This window comes from Heloderma suspectum, chromosome 1 (assembly GCF_057233095.1).
Source record: "Heloderma suspectum isolate Gila_16-S chromosome 1, 16-S_ref, whole genome shotgun sequence".
Lineage (NCBI taxonomy): Eukaryota > Metazoa > Chordata > Lepidosauria > Squamata > Helodermatidae > Heloderma > Heloderma suspectum.
Genome location: NC_139458.1, coordinates 238,895,366 through 238,911,244, shown reverse-complemented (window position 1 = coordinate 238,911,244; position 15,879 = coordinate 238,895,366).

Here is a 15,879-nt window from a genome sequence, read left to right as displayed (position 1 = left end):
TCCTGGGAAGCCAAGTCTCACCAACCCTAACCCTAATTTGAGTCTCAACCCTAATTTCCTCTTTGGACTGAAACATACCGCCGTCCACAGAGTGTACCAAATGTCAGTATGGAAGACATCTTGATGTCCCCCTCAGGCTGATTCACCAAGCTAGGCTTCACCAAGAACCCGTTTCTTACCTAGGAAGCCCAGTTTCCCCAACCCTAACCCTAACTTGGGTTTTTACCCTACTTTATTTTGGGAATGAAACATCCCCTCGTCCACGCGGTGTACTAAAAGGCAGGAGGCAACCCATCCTGTAGGCCCACTTATCCTATTTCTGCATGCTTGGCTTTTCCGAGGCCCTGGTTCAATCCAGGGAAGCCAAGTCTCCCGAACCCTAACCCTAACTTGAGTCTTAACCCTAATTTACTTGTGCAACTGTCACAAACCCCCATCCACAGGTCGCACTAAAAGAAGGCAGGCACACCATTCCTTTTTCCCTCTCAGGCTGTTTCACCATGCTTGGCTTCAGCAACACCCTGTTTCCATTCTGGGAAGCCAAGTCTCCTGACCCCTAACCCTCAGTTGGGTCTTAACCCTAATTTCCTCTCGGGACTGAAACATGTCCCTGTCCACAAGCTGTACTAACGGGCAGTATGTTATCCTCCAATGGCTCACTCAGTCTGTTTGACCAATCTAGGCTTTACCAAGACGCTGGTTCCTTCCTGGGAAGCCTAGTGTCCCCAACCCTAACCCTAATTTGAGTCTCAACCCTTATTTCCTGTTTAGACTGAAACATCGCCCCGTCCTCACGTTGTACTAAAAGACGTTCGGCACCCCTTTCTGATGACCTGCTCAGTTCGTTTCACCAAGCTAGTCTTCCCCAAGACCCTGGTTCCCTCCTCGGAAGCCAAGTCTCCCCAACCCTAACCCTAACTTGGGTTTTTACCCAAGTTTTCTAGAGCAAATTTAACATCCCCCAGTCCACGCGGTGTACTAAAAGACAGGAGGGAACACATCCTGTTGGGCCACTCAATCTGTTTCAACATGCTTGGCTTTACAGACGCCCTGGTTCCATCCTGGGAAGCCAAGTCTCGCCAACCCTAACCCTAATTTGAGTCTCAACCCTAATTTCCTCTTTGGACTGAAACATACCGCCGTCCACAGAGTGTACCAAATGTCAGTATGGAAGACATCTTGATGTCCCCCTCAGGCTGATTCACCAAGCTAGGCTTCACCAAGGACCCGTTTCTTACCTAGGAAGCCCAGTTTCCCCAACCCTAACCCTAACTTGGGTTTTTACCCTACTTTATTTTGGGAATGAAACATCCCCTCGTTCACGCGGTGTACTAAAAGACAGGAGGCAACCCATCCTGCAGGCCCACTTATCCTATTTCTACATGCTTGGCTTTTCCGAGGCCCTGGTTCACTCCAGGGAAGCCAAGTCTCCCGAACCCTAACCCTAACTTGAGTCTTAACCCTAATTTACTTGTGCAACTGTAACAAACCCCCATCCACAGGTTGTACTAAAAGACGGCAGGCATACCATTCCTTTTTCCCTCTCAGGCTGTTTCACCATGCTTGGCTTCAGCAACACCCTGTCTCCATTCTGGGAAGCCAAGTCTCCTGACCCCTAACCCTCAGTTGGGTCTTAACCCTAATTTCCTCTCGGGACTGAAACATGTCCCTGTCCACAAGCTGTACTAACGGGCAGTATGTTATCCTCCAATGGCTCACTCAGTCTGTTTGACCAATCTAGGCTTTACCAAGACGCTGGTTCCTTCCTGGGAAGCCTAGTGTCCCCAACCCTAACCCTAATTTGAGTCTCAAATCTGATTTCCTGTTTAGACTGAAACATCGCCCCGTCCTCACGTTGTACTAAAAGACGTTCGGCACCCCTTTCTGATGACCTGCTCAGTTCGTTTCACCAAGCTAGTCTTCCCCAAGACCCTGGTTCCCTCCTCGGAAGCCAAGTCTCCCCAACCCTAACCCTAACTTGGGTTTTTACCCAAGTTTTCTAGAGCAAATTTAACATCCCCCAGTCCACGCGGTGTACTAAAAGACAGGAGGGAACACATCCTGTTGGGCCACTGAATCTGTTTCAACACGCTTGGCTTTACGGATGCCCTGGTTCCATCCTGGGAAGCCAAGTCTCGCCAACCCTAACCCTAATTTGAGTCTCAACCCTAATTTCCTCTTTGGACTGAAACATACCGCCGTCCACAGAGTGTACCAAATGTCAGTATGGAAGACATCTTGATGTCCCCCTCAGGCTGATTCACCAAGCTAGGCTTCACCAAGGACCCGTTTCTTACCTAGGAAGCCCAGTTTCCCCAACCCTAACCCTAACTTGGGTTTTTACCCTACTTTATTTTGGGAATGAAACATCCCCTCGTTCACGCGGTGTACTAAAAGACAGGAGGCAACCCATCCTGCAGGCCCACTTATCCTATTTCTACATGCTTGGCTTTTCCGAGGCCCTGGTTCACTCCAGGGAAGCCAAGTCTCCCGAACCCTAACCCTAACTTGAGTCTTAACCCTAATTTACTTGTGCAACTGTAACAAACCCCCATCCACAGGTTGTACTAAAAGACGGCACGCATACCATTCCTTTTTCCCTCTCAGGCTGTTTCACCATGCTTGGCTTCAGCAACACCCTGTCTCCATTCTGGGAAGCCAAGTCTCCTGACCCCTAACCCTCAGTTGGGTCTTAACCCTAATTTCCTCTCGGGACTGAAACATGTCCCTGTCCACAAGCTGTACTAACGGGCAGTATGTTATCCTCCAATGGCTCACTCAGTCTGTTTGACCAATCTAGGCTTTACCAAGACGCTGGTTCCTTCCTGGGAAGCCTAGTGTCCCCAACCCTAACCCTAATTTGAGTCTCAACCCTGATTTCCTGTTTAGACTGAAACATCGCCCCGTCCTCACGTTGTACTAAAAGACGTTCGGCACCCCTTTCTGATGACCTGCTCAGTTCGTTTCACCAAGCTAGTCTTCCCCAAGACCCTGGTTCCCTCCTCGGAAGCCAAGTCTCCCCAACCCTAACCCTAACTTGGGTTTTTACCCAAGTTTTCTAGAGCAAATTTAACATCCCCCAGTCCACGCGGTGTACTAAAAGACAGGAGGGAACACATCCTGTTGGGCCACTCAATCTGTTTCAACACGCTTGGCTTTACGGATGCCCTGGTTCCATCCTGGGAAGCCAAGTCTCGCCAACCCTAACCCTAATTTGAGTCTCAACCCTAATTTCCTCTTTGGACTGAAACATACCGCCGTCCACAGAGTGTACCAAATGTCAGTATGGAAGACATCTTGATGTCCCCCTCAGGCTGATTCACCAAGCTAGGCTTCACCAAGGACCCGTTTCTTACCTAGGAAGCCCAGTTTCCCCAACCCTAACCCTAACTTGGGTTTTTACCCTACTTTATTTTGGGAATGAAACATCCCCTCGTTCACGCGGTGTACTAAAAGACAGGAGGCAACCCATCCTGCAGGCCCACTTATCCTATTTCTACATGCTTGGCTTTTCCGAGGCCCTGGTTCACTCCAGGGAAGCCAAGTCTCCCGAACCCTAACCCTAACTTGAGTCTTAACCTTAATTTACTTGTGCAACTGTAACAAACCCCCATCCACAGGTTGTACTAAAAGACGGCACGCATACCATTCCTTTTTCCCTCTCAGGCTGTTTCACCATGCTTGGCTTCAGCAACACCCTGTCTCCATTCTGGGAAGCCAAGTCTCCTGACCCCTAACCCTCAGTTGGGTCTTAACCCTAATTTCCTCTCGGGACTGAAACATGTCCCTTGTCCACAAGCTGTACTAACGGGCAGTATGTTATCCTCCAATGGCTCACTCAGTCTGTTTGACCAATCTAGGCTTTACCAAGACGCTGGTTCCTTCCTGGGAAGCCTAGTGTCCCCAACCCTAACCCTAATTTGAGTCTCAACCCTGATTTCCTGTTTAGACTGAAACATCGCCCCGTCCTCACGTTGTACTAAAAGACGTTCGGCACCCCTTTCTGATGACCTGCTCAGTTCGTTTCACCAAGCTAGTCTTCCCCAAGACCCTGGTTCCCTCCTCGGAAGCCAAGTCTCCCCAACCCTAACCCTAACTTGGGTTTTTACCAAATTTTCTAGAGCAAATTTAACATCCCCCAGTCCACGCGGTGTACTAAAAGACAGGAGGGAACACATCCTGTTGGGCCACTCAATCTGTTTCAACACGCTTGGCTTTACAGAGGCCCTGGTTCCATCCTGGGAAGCCAAGTCTCACCAACCCTAACCCTAATTTGAGTCTCAACCCTAATTTCCTCTTTGGACTGAAACATACCGCCGTCCACAGAGTGTACCAAATGTCAGTATGGAAGACATCTTGATGTCCCCCTCAGGCTGATTCACCAAGCTAGGCTTCACCAAGAACCCGTTTCTTACCTAGGAAGCCCAGTTTCCCCAACCCTAACCCTAACTTGGGTTTTTACCCTACTTTATTTTGGGAATGAAACATCCCCTCGTCCACGCGGTGTACTAAAAGGCAGGAGGCAACCCATCCTGTAGGCCCACTTATCCTATTTCTGCATGCTTGGCTTTTCCGAGGCCCTGGTTCAATCCAGGGAAGCCAAGTCTCCCGAACCCTAACCCTAACTTGAGTCTTAACCCTAATTTACTTGTGCAACTGTCACAAACCCCCATCCACAGGTCGCACTAAAAGAAGGCAGGCACACCATTCCTTTTTCCCTCTCAGGCTGTTTCACCATGCTTGGCTTCAGCAACACCCTGTTTCCATTCTGGGAAGCCAAGTCTCCTGACCCCTAACCCTCAGTTGGGTCTTAACCCTAATTTCCTCTCGGGACTGAAACATGTCCCTGTCCACAAGCTGTACTAACGGGCAGTATGTTATCCTCCAATGGCTCACTCAGTCTGTTTGACCAATCTAGGCTTTACCAAGACGCTGGTTCCTTCCTGGGAAGCCTAGTGTCCCCAACCCTAACCCTAATTTGAGTCTCAAATCTGATTTCCTGTTTAGACTGAAACATCGCCCCGTCCTCACGTTGTACTAAAAGACGTTCGGCACCCCTTTCTGATGACCTGCTCAGTTCGTTTCACCAAGCTAGTCTTCCCCAAGACCCTGGTTCCCTCCTCGGAAGCCAAGTCTCCCCAACCCTAACCCTAACTTGGGTTTTTACCCAAGTTTTCTAGAGCAAATTTAACATCCCCCAGTCCATGCGGTGTACTAAAAGACAGGAGGGAACACATCCTGTTGGGCCACTGAATCTGTTTCAACACGCTTGGCTTTACGGATGCCCTGGTTCCATCCTGGGAAGCCAAGTCTCGCCAACCCTCACCCTAATTTGAGTCTCAACCCTAATTTCCTCTTTGGACTGAAACATACCGCCGTCCACAGAGTGTACCAAATGTCAGTATGGAAGACATCTTGATGTCCCCCTCAGGCTGATTCACCAAGCTAGGCTTCACCAAGGACCCGTTTCTTACCTAGGAAGCCCAGTTTCCCCAACCCTAACCCTAACTTGGGTTTTTACCCTACTTTATTTTGGGAATGAAACATCCCCTCGTTCACGCGGTGTACTAAAAGACAGGAGGCAACCCATCCTGCAGGCCCACTTATCCTATTTCTACATGCTTGGCTTTTCCGAGGCCCTGGTTCACTCCAGGGAAGCCAAGTCTCCCGAACCCTAACCCTAACTTGAGTCTTAACCCTAATTTACTTGTGCAACTGTAACAAACCCCCATCCACAGGTTGTACTAAAAGACGGCACGCATACCATTCCTTTTTCCCTCTCAGGCTGTTTCACCATGCTTGGCTTCAGCAACACCCTGTCTCCATTCTGGGAAGCCAAGTCTCCTGACCCCTAACCCTCAGTTGGGTCTTAACCCTAATTTCCTCTCGGGACTGAAACATGTCCCTGTCCACAAGCTGTACTAACGGGCAGTATGTTATCCTCCAATGGCTCACTCAGTCTGTTTGACCAATCTAGGCTTTACCAAGACGCTGGTTCCTTCCTGGGAAGCCTAGTGTCCCCAACCCTAACCCTAATTTGAGTCTCAACCCTGATTTCCTGTTTAGACTGAAACATCGCCCCGTCCTCACGTTGTACTAAAAGACGTTCGGCACCCCTTTCTGATGACCTGCTCAGTTCGTTTCACCAAGCTAGTCTTCCCCAAGACCCTGGTTCCCTCCTCGGAAGCCAAGTCTCCCCAACCCTAACCCTAACTTGGGTTTTTACCAAATTTTCTAGAGCAAATTTAACATCCCCCAGTCCACGCGGTGTACTAAAAGACAGGAGGGAACAAATCCTGTTGGGCCACTCAATCTGTTTCAACACGCTTGGCTTTACAGAGGCCCTGGTTCCATCCTGGGAAGCCAAGTCTCACCAACCCTAACCCTAATTTGAGTCTCAACCCTAATTTCCTCTTTGGACTGAAACATACCGCTGTCCACAGAGTGTACCAAATGTCAGTATGGAAGACATCTTGATGTCCCCCTCAGGCTGATTCACCAAGCTAGGCTTCACCAAGAACCCGTTTCTTACCTAGGAAGCCCAGTTTCCCCAACCCTAACCCTAACTTGGGTTTTTACCCTACTTTATTTTGGGAATGAAACATCCCCTCGTCCACGCGGTGTACTAAAAGGCAGGAGGCAACCCATCCTGCAGGCCCACTTATCCTATTTCTACATGCTTGGCTCTTCTGAGGCCCTGGTTCACTCCAGGGAAGCCAAGGCTCCCGAACCCTAACCCTAACTTGAGTCTTAACCCTAATTTACTTGTGCAACTGCAACAAACCCCCATCCACAGGTTGTACTAAAAGACGGCAGGCAGACCATTCCTTTGGCCCTCTCAGGCTGTTTCACCATGCTTGGCTTCAGCAACACCCTGTTTCCATTCTGGGAAGCCAAGTCTCCTGACCCCTAACCCTCAGTTGGGTCTTAACCCTAATTTCCTCTCGGGACTGAAACATGTCCCTGTCCACAAGCTGTACTAACGGGCAGTATGTTATCCTCCAATGGCTCACTCAGTCTGGTTGACCAATCTAGGCTTTACCAAGACGCTGGTTCCTTCCTGGGAAGCCTAGTGTCCCCAACCCTAACCCTAATTTGAGTCTCAACCCTGATTTCCTGTTTAGACTGAAACATCGCCCCGTCCTCACGTTGTACTAAAAGACGTTCGGCACCCCTTTCTGATGACCTGCTCAGTTCGTTTCACCAAGCTAGTCTTCCCCAAGACCCTGGTTCCCTCCTCGGAAGCCAAGTCTCCCCAACCCTAACCCTAACTTGGGTTTTTACCCAAATTTTCTAGAGGAACTTTAACATCCCCCAGTCCACGCAGTGTACTAAAAGACAGGAGGGAACACATCCTGTTGGGCCACTCAATCTGTTTCAACACGCTTGGCTTTACAGACGCCCTGGTTCCATCCTGGGAAGCCAAGTCTCGCCAACCCTCACCCTAATTTGAGTCTCAACCCTAATTTCCTCTTTGGACTGAAACATACCGCCGTCCACAGAGTGTACCAAATGTCAGTATGGAAGACATCTTGATGTCCCCCTCAGGCTGATTCACCAAGCTAGGCTTCACCAAGAACCCGTTTCTTACCTAGGAAGCCCAGTTTCCCCAACCCTAACCCTAACTTGGGTTTTTACCCTACTTTATTTTGGGAATGAAACATCCCCTCGTCCACGCGGTGTACTAAAAGACAGGAGGCAACCCATCCGGAAGGCCCACTTATCCTATTTCTACATGCTTGGCTTTTCCAAGGCCCTGGTTCACTCCAGGAAAGCCAAGTCTCCCGAACCCTAACCCTAACTTGAGTCTTAACCCTAATTTTCTTGTGCAACTGTAACAAACCCCCATCCACAGGTTGTACTAAAAGACGGCAGGCAGACCATTCCTTTGGCCCTCTCAGTCTGTTTCACCATGCTTGGCTTCAGCAACACCCTGTTTCCATTCTGGGAAGCCAAATCTCCTGACCCCTAACCCTAAGTTGGGTCTGAACCCTAATTTCCTCTTGGGACTGAAACATGTCCCTGTCCACAAGCTGTACGAACGGGGAGTATGTTATCCTCCAATGGCTCACTCAGTCTGTTTGACCAATCTAGGCTTTACCAAGACGCTGGTTCCTTCCTGGGAAGCCTAGTGTCCCCAACCCTAACCCTAATTTGAGTCTCAACCCTTATTTCCTGTTTAGACTGAAACATCACCCCGTCCTCACGTTGTACGAAAAGACGGTCGGCACCCCTTTCTGATGACCTGCTCAGTTCGTTTCACCAAGCTAGTCTTCCCCAAGACACTGGTTCCCTCGTCGGAAGCCAAGTCTCCCCAACCCTAACCCTAACTTGGGTTTTTACCCAAATTTTCTAGAGGAACTTTAACATCCCCCAGTCCACGCAGTGTACTAAAAGACAGGAGGGAACACATCCTGTTGGGCCACTCAATCTGTTTCAACATGCTTGGCTTTACAGACGCCCTGGTTCCATCCTGGGAAGCCAAGTCTCGCCAACCCTAACCCTAATTTGAGTCTCAACCCTAATTTCCTCTTTGGACTGAAACATACCGCCGTCCACAGAGTGTACCAAATGTCAGTATGGAAGACATCTTGATGTCCCCCTCAGGCTGATTCACCAAGCTAGGCTTCACCAAGAACCCGTTTCTTACCTAGGAAGCCCAGTTTCCCCAACCCTAACCCTAACTTGGGTTTGTACCCTACTTTATTTTGGGAATGAAACATCCTCTCGTCCACGCGGTGTACTAAAAGACAGGAGGCAACCCATCCTGTAGGCCCACTTATCCTATTTCTGCATGCTTGGCTTTTCCGAGGCCCTGGTTCAATCCAGGGAAGCCAAGTCTCCCGAACCCTAACCCTAACTTGAGTCTTAACCCTAATTTACTTGTGCAACTGTCACAAACCCCCATCCACAGGTCGCACTAAAAGAAGGCAGGCACACCATTCCTTTTTCCCTCTCAGGCTGTTTCACCATGCTTGGCTTCAGCAACACCCTGTTTCCATTCTGGGTAGCCAAGTCTCCTGACCCCTAACCCTCAGTTGGGTCTTAACCCTAATTTCCTCTCGGGACTGAAACATGTCCCTGTCCACAAGCTGTACTAACGGGCAGTATGTTATCCTCCAATGGCTCACTCAGTCTGTTTGACCAATCTAGGCTTTACCAAGACGCTGGTTCCTTCCTGGGAAGCCTAGTGTCCCCAACCCTTACCCTAATTTGAGTCTCAACCATGATTTCCTGTTTAGAATGAAACATCGCCCCGTCCTCACGTTGTACGAAAAGACGTTCGGCACCCCTTTCTGATGACCTGCTCAGTTCGTTTCACCAAGCTAGTCTTCCCCAAGACCCTGGTTCCCTCCTCGGAAGCCAAGTCTCCCCAACCCTAACCCTAACTTGGGTTTTTACCCAAATTTTCTAGAGGAACTTTAACATCCCCCAGTCCACGCAGTGTACTAAAAGACAGGAGGGAACACATCCTGTTGGGCCACTCAATCTGTTTCAACACGCTTGGCTTTACAGAGGCCCTGGTTCCATCCTGGGAAGCCAAGTCTCACCAACCCTAACCCTAATTTGAGTCTCAACCCTAATTTCCTCTTTGGACTGAAACATACCGCCGTCCACAGAGTGTACCAAATGTCAGTATGGAAGACATCTTGATGTCCCCCTCAGGCTGATTCACCAAGCTAGGCTTCACCAAGAACCCGTTTCTTACCTAGGAAGCCCAGTTTCCCCAACCCTAACCCTAACTTGGGTTTTTACCCTACTTTATTTTGGGAATGAAACATCCCCTCGTCCACGCGGTGTACTAAAAGGCAGGAGGCAACCCATCCGGAAGGCCCACTTATCCTATTTCTACATGCTTGGCTCTTTTGAGGCCCTGGTTCACTCCAGGGAAGCCAAGTCTCCCGAACCCTAACCCTAACTTGAGTCTTAACCCTAATTTACTTGTGCAACTGTAACAAACCCCCATCCACAGGTTGTACTAAAAGACGGCACGCATACCATTCCTTTGGCCCTCTCAGGCTGTTTCACCATGCTTGGCTTCAGCAACACCCTGTTTCCATTCTGGGAAGCCAAGTCTCCTGACCCCTAACCCTCAGTTGGGTCTTAACCCTAATTTCCTCTCGGGACTGAAACATGTCCCTGTCCACAAGCTGTACTAACGGGCAGTATGTTATCCTCCAATGGCTCACTCAGTCTGGTTGACCAATCTAGGCTTTACCAAGACGCTGGTTCCTTCCTGGGAAGCCTAGTGTCCCCAACCCTAACCCTAATTTGAGTCTCAACCCTGATTTCCTGTTTAGACTGAAACATCGCCCCGTCCTCACGTTGTACTAAAAGACGTTCGGCACCCCTTTCTGATGACCTGCTCAGTTCGTTTCACCAAGCTAGTCTTCCCCAAGACCCCGTTTCCCTCCTCGGAAGCCAAGTCTCCCCAACCCTAACCCTAACTTGGGTTTTTACCCAAATTTTCTAGAGGAACTTTAACATCCCCCAGTCCACGCGGTGTACTAAAAGACAGGAGGGAACACATCCTGTTGGGCCACTCAATCTGTTTCAACACGCTTGGCTTTACGGATGCCCTGGTTCCATCCTGGGAAGCCAAGTCTCGCCAACCCTAACCCTAATTTGAGTCTCAACCCTAATTTCCTCTTTGGACTGAAACATACCGCCGTCCACAGAGTGTACCAAATGTCAGTATGGAAGACATCTTGATGTCCCCCTCAGGCTGATTCACCAAGCTAGGCTTCACCAAGGACCCGTTTCTTACCTAGGAAGCCCAGTTTCCCCAACCCTAACCCTAACTTGGGTTTTTACCCTACTTTATTTTGGGAATGAAACATCCCCTCGTTCACGCGGTGTACTAAAAGACAGGAGGCAACCCATCCGGAAGGCCCACTTATCCTATTTCTACATGCTTGGCTTTTCCAAGGCCCTGGTTCACTCCAGGGAAGCCAAGTCTCCCGAACCCTAACCCTAACTTGAGTCTTAACCCTAATTTACTTGTGCAACTGTCACAAACCCCCATCCACAGGTCGTACTAAAAGACGGCACGCATACCATTCCTTTTTCCCTCTCAGGCTGTTTCACCATGCTTGGCTTCAGCAACACCCTGTTTCCATTCTGGGAAGCCAAGTCTCCTGACCCCTAACCCTCAGTTGGGTCTTAACCCTAATTTCCTCTCGGGACTGAAACATGTCCCTGTCCACAAGCTGTACTAACGGGCAGTATGTTATCCTCCAATGGCTCACTCAGTCTGTTTGACCAATCTAGGCTTTACCAAGACGCTGGTTCCTTCCTGGGAAGCCTAGTGTCCCCAACCCTAACCCTAATTTGAGTCTCAACCCTGATTTCCTGTTTAGACTGAAACATCGCCCCGTCCTCACGTTGTACTAAAAGACGTTCGGCACCCCTTTCTGATGACCTGCTCAGTTCGTTTCACCAAGCTAGTCTTCCCCAAGACCCTGGTTCCCTCCTCGGAAGCCAAGTCTCCCCAACCCTAACCCTAACTTGGGTTTTTACCCAAATTTTCTAGAGCAAATTTAACATCCCCCAGTCCACGCGGTGTACTAAAAGACAGGAGGGAACACATCCTGTTGGGCCACTCAATCTGTTTCAACACGCTTGGCTTTACAGAGGCCCTGGTTCCATCCTGGGAAGCCAAGTCTCACCAACCCTAACCCTAATTTGAGTCTCAACCCTAATTTCCTCTTTGGACTGAAACATACCGCCGTCCACAGAGTGTACCAAATGTCAGTATGGAAGACATCTTGATGTCCCCCTCAGGCTGATTCACCAAGCTAGGCTTCACCAAGAACCCGTTTCTTACCTAGGAAGCCCAGTTTCCCCAACCCTAACCCTAACTTGGGTTTTTACCCTACTTTATTTTGGGAATGAAACATCCCCTCGTCCACGCGGTGTACTAAAAGGCAGGAGGCAACCCATCCGGAAGGCCCACTTATCCTATTTCTACATGCTTGGCTCTTCTGATGCCCTGGTTCACTCCAGGGAAGCCAAGTCTCCCGAACCCTAACCCTAACTTGAGTCTTAACCCTAATTTACTTGTGCAACTGTAACAAACCCCCATCCACAGGTTGTACTAAAAGACGGCAGGCATACCATTCCTTTGGCCCTCTCAGGCTGTTTCACCATGCTTGGCTTCAGCAACACCCTGTTTCCATTGTGGGAAGCCAAGTCTCCTGACCCCTAACCCTCAGTTGGGTCTTAACCCTAATTTCCTCTCGGGACTGAAACATGTCCCTGTCCACAAGCTGTACTAACGGGCAGTATGTTATCCTCCAATGGCTCACTCAGTTTGGTTGACCAATCTAGGCTTTACCAAGACGCTGGTTCCTTCCTGGGAAGCCTAGTGTCCCCAACCCTAACCCTAATTTGAGTCTCAACCCTGATTTCCTGTTTAGACTGAAACATCGCCCCGTCCTCACGTTGTACTAAAAGACGTTCGGCACCCCTTTCTGATGACCTGCTCAGTTCGTTTCACCAAGCTAGTCTTCCCCAAGACCCTGGTTCCCTCGTCGGAAGCCAAGTCTCCCCAACTCTAACACTAACTTGGGTTTTTACCCAAATTTTCTAGAGGAACTTTAACATCCCCCAGTCCACGCGGTGTACTAAAAGACAGGAGGGAACACATCCTGTTGGGCCACTCAATCTGTTTCAACATGCTTGGCTTTACAGACGCCCCGGTTCCATCCTGGGAAGCCAAGTCTCGCCAACCCTCACCCTAATTTGAGTCTCAACCCTAATTTCCTCTTTGGACTGAAACATACCGCCGTCCACAGAGGGTACCAAATATCAGTATGGTAGACATCTTGATGTCCCCCTCAGGCTGATTCACCAAGCTAGGCTTCACCAAGAACCCGTTTCTTACCTAGGAAGCCCAGTTTCCCCAACCCTAACCCTAACTTGGGTTTTTACCCTACTTTATTTTGGGAATGAAACATCCCCTCGTCCACGCGGTGTACTAAAAGACAGGAGGCAACCCATCCGGAAGGCCCACTTATCCTATTTCTGCATGCTTGGCTTTTCCGAGGCCCTGGTTCAATCCAGGGAAGCCAAGTCTCCCGAACCCTAACCCTAACTTGAGTCTTAACCCTAATTTACTTGTGCAACTGTCACAAACCCCCATCCACAGGTCGCACTAAAAGAAGGCAGGCACACCATTCCTTTGGCCCTCTCAGTCTGTTTCACCATGCTTGGCTTCAGCAACACCCTGTTTCCATTCTGGGAAGCCAAGTCTCCTGACCCCTAACCCTCAGTTGGGTCTGAACCCTAATTTCCTCTTGGGACTGAAACATGTCCCTGTCCACAAGCTGTACTAATGGGCAGTATGTTATCCTCCAATGGCTCACTCAGTCTGTTTGACCAATCTAGGCTTCACCAAGACGCTGGTTCGTTCCTGGGAAGCCTAGTGTCCCCAACCCTAACCCTAATTTGAGTCTCAACCCTTATTTCCTGTTTAGACTGAAACATCACCCCGTCCTCACGTTGTACGAAAAGACGGTCGGCACCCCTTTCTGATGACCTGCTCAGTTCGTTTCACCAAGCTAGTCTTCCCCAAGACCCTGGTTCCCTCCTCGGAAGCCAAGTCTCCCCAACCCTAACCCTAACTTGGGTTTTTACCCAAATTTTCTAGAGGAACTTTAACATCCCCCAGTCCACGCAGTGTACTAAAAGACAGGAGGGAACACATCCTGTTGGGCCACTCAATCTGTTTCAACACGCTTGGCTTTACAGACGCCCTGGTTCCATCCTGGGAAGCCAAGTCTCGCCAACCCTCACCCTAATTTGAGTCTCAACCCTAATTTCCTCTTTGGACTGAAACATACCGCCGTCCACAGAGTGTACCAAATGTCAGTATGGAAGACATCTTGATGTCCCCCTCAGGCTGATTCACCAAGCTAGGCTTCACCAAGAACCCGTTTCTTACCTAGGAAGCCCAGTTTCCCCAACCCTAACCCTAACTTGGGTTTTTACCCTACTTTATTTTGGGAATGAAACATCCCCTCGTCCACGCGGTGTACTAAAAGACAGGAGGCAACCCATCCGGAAGGCCCACTTATCCTATTTCTACATGCTTGGCTTTTCCAAGGCCCTGGTTCACTCCAGGAAAGCCAAGTCTCCCGAACCCTAACCCTAACTTGAGTCTTAACCCTAATTTTCTTGTGCAACTGTAACAAACCCCCATCCACAGGTTGTACTAAAAGACGGCAGGCAGACCATTCCTTTGGCCCTCTCAGGCTGTTTCACCATGCTTGGCTTCAGCAACACCCTGTTTCCATTCTGGGAAGCCAAATCTCCTGACCCCTAACCCTAAGTTGGGTCTGAACCCTAATTTCCTCTTGGGACTGAAACATGTCCCTGTCCACAAGCTGTACGAATGGGGAGTATGTTATCCTCCAATGGCTCACTCAGTCTGTTTGACCAATCTAGGCTTTACCAAGACGCTGGTTCCTTCCTGGGAAGCCTAGTGTCCCCAACCCTAACCCTAATTTGAGTCTCAACCCTTATTTCCTGTTTAGACTGAAACATCACCCCGTCCTCACGTTGTACGAAAAGACGGTCGGCACCCCTTTCTGATGACCTGCTCAGTTCGTTTCACCAAGCTAGTCTTCCCCAAGACCCTGGTTCCCTCGTCGGAAGCCAAGTCTCCCCAACCCTAACCCTAACTTGGGTTTTTACCCAAATTTTCTAGAGGAACTTTAACATCCCCCAGTCCACGCAGTGTACTAAAAGACAGGAGGGAACACATCCTGTTGGGCCACTCAATCTGTTTCAACATGCTTGGCTTTACAGACGCCCTGGTTCCATCCTGGGAAGCCAAGTCTCGCCAACCCTAACCCTAATTTGAGTCTCAACCCTAATTTCCTCTTTGGACTGAAACATACCGCCGTCCACAGAGTGTACCAAATGTCAGTATGGAAGACATCTTGATGTCCCCCTCAGGCTGATTCACCAAGCTAGGCTTCACCAAGAACCCGTTTCTTACCTAGGAAGCCCAGTTTCCCCAACCCTAACCCTAACTTGGGTTTGTACCCTACTTTATTTTGGGAATGAAACATCCTCTCGTCCACGCGGTGTACTAAAAGACAGGAGGCAACCCATCCTGTAGGCCCACTTATCCTATTTCTGCATGCTTGGCTTTTCCGAGGCCCTGGTTCAATCCAGGGAAGCCAAGTCTCCCGAACCCTAACCCTAACTTGAGTCTTAACCCTAATTTACTTGTGCAACTGTCACAAACCCCCATCCACAGGTCGCACTAAAAGAAGGCAGGCACACCATTCCTTTTTCCCTCTCAGGCTGTTTCACCATGCTTGGCTTCAGCAACACCCTGTTTCCATTCTGGGAAGCCAAGTCTCCTGACCCCTAACCCTCAGTTGGGTCTTAACCCTAATTTCCTCTCGGGACTGAAACATGTCCCTGTCCACAAGCTGTACTAACGGGCAGTATGTTATCCTCCAATGGCTCACTCAGTCTGTTTGACCAATCTAGGCTTTACCAAGACGCTGGTTCCTTCCTGGGAAGCCTAGTGTCCCCAACCCTTACCCTAATTTGAGTCTCAACCCTGATTTCCTGTTTAGACTGAAACATCGCCCCGTCCTCACGTTGTACGAAAAGACGTTCGGCACCCCTTTCTGATGACCTGCTCAGTTCGTTTCACCAAGCTAGTCTTCCCCAAGACCCTGGTTCCCTCCTCGGAAGCCAAGTCTCCCCAACCCTAACCCTAACTTGGGTTTTTACCCAAATTTTCTAGAGGAACTTTAACATCCCCCAGTCCACGCAGTGTACTAAAAGACAGGAGGGAACACATCCTGTTGGGCCACTCAATCTGTTTCAACACGCTTGGCTTTACAGAGGCCCTGG